Source organism: Hylobates moloch, unplaced genomic scaffold (genome assembly GCF_009828535.3).
Source record: "Hylobates moloch isolate HMO894 unplaced genomic scaffold, HMol_V3 SCAFFOLD_3, whole genome shotgun sequence".
Lineage (NCBI taxonomy): Eukaryota > Metazoa > Chordata > Mammalia > Primates > Hylobatidae > Hylobates > Hylobates moloch.
In genome coordinates this window covers 93,521,590-93,523,232 of record NW_026652278.1, presented here as the reverse complement: position 1 = coordinate 93,523,232, position 1,643 = coordinate 93,521,590, and the positions used below count along the sequence as shown (strand labels likewise).

General features: G+C 42.2%; 1 non-coding gene across 1 annotated transcript; it reads left to right on the top strand.

Moving 5' to 3' along the window:
* The first annotated feature begins 987 nt into the window (after window positions 1-987).
* On the top strand, window positions 988-1,048 carry LOC116466169 (U7 small nuclear RNA). The gene has a single exon (XR_004247413.1). It is a non-coding gene; the product is annotated as a U7 small nuclear RNA (small nuclear RNA).
* The last annotated feature ends 595 nt before the right edge of the window (window positions 1,049-1,643 follow it).

Here is a 1,643-nt window from a genome sequence, read left to right as displayed (position 1 = left end):
TCAGATCATGGCAGGGCGCGGTGGCTCACGCCTGTAATCCCAGCACTTTGGGAGGCCGAGGCGGGCGGATCACGAGATCAGGAGATCCAGATCATCCTGGCTAACATGGTGAAACCCCGTCTCTACTAAAAATACAAAAAATTAGCCAGGGGCGTGGTGGCGGGCACCTGTAGTTCTAACTTCTTGGGAGGCTGAGGCAGGAGAATGGCGTGAACCCGGGAGGCGGAGCTTGCCGTGAGCCGAGATCGCGCCACTGCACACTAGCCTGGGCGACAGAGCGAAGAGCCCGTCTCAAAAAAAAAAAAAAAAAAAAAAAGAAGCTTCAGATCATAACAGAGAAGAAATGGGAAAGAGAACACAAGAAACAGTCCCATTGACAAGTGGTTTTAGGTCCTGGTTTTGTTTGTTATGCTTATTAGAGTAGAGTAGAACTACCTCAAGGGCGAATGGGCATTTTGTGAGACGGAAATTCCTGGAGTTTCTTAATTTTTTTAATTTAATTTTTTGTTTTACAGACAGGGTCTCACTGTGTCACCCAGGCTGAAACAGTGGTACAATCATAGCTCACTGCAGCCCCAAACTCCTGGGCTCAAGTAAACCTCCCACCTTAGCCTTTCAAGTAGCTAGGACTACAGGTATGCACCACCACACCTGGCTATTCTTAAAAGTTTTTATGAAGACAGGGTCTCACTATGCTGGCCAGTCTGGTCTTGAACTTCTGACCTCAAAGTATCTTCCCACCTTGGCCTCCCAAAGCACTGAATTATAAGCATGAGCCACTATGCCCAGCCTTGGTTTTAAATATATATATGCATATATATTTATGTACATAGATATAAATACATATACACATATATATTTATGTACATATATACATATATTTATGTACATAAATATAAATATATATATATAACTATAGAAAGTCAGCAACAAAAGTGAGATACAGTTCTTCCTCTTCCCTTTGTTTTTCTTAAAAGAAAATCTTTTGAGTGTTACAGCTCTTTTAGAATTTGTCTAGCAGGCTTTCCAGTTTTGCTGGAAAGCCCCAAAATAAATAAATAAATAGAAATCTTTTGCATCAAAGGACATGATCAGAATGTCAAAAGACAACCTACAGAATGGGAGAAAATATTAACGAATCATGTATCTGATAAGGGCTTAATATTCAGAATATATAAAGAACTCTTACAACTCAACAACAAAAACATAACATAGGGCCCAGCACAGTGGCACACACCTGTAATCCAGCACTTAGGGAGGCCGACACAGGTGGATCACCTGAGGCCAGGAGTTCAAGACTAGCCTGACCAACATTGCGAAACCCCGTCTCAACTAAAAACACAAAAATTAGCTGGGCATGTCAGGCGCCTGTAGTCCCAGCTACTTGGGAGGCTGAGGTGGGAGAATCACTCGAATCCAGGAGGCGTGGAGGTTGCAGTGAGCCGAGAATGTGCCACTGCACTCTCCAGCCTGGGCAGCAGAGTGAGACTCCATCTAAAAAAAAAAAAAAAAAAAAAGATAACTCAGTTAAAAAATGGGCAAAGGATTTGAATAGACATTTCTCCAGAGAAGATATACGAATGGCCAAAAAGCACATGAAAAGATGTTCAACGTCATTGGTCATTAGGGAAATTAAATCACAA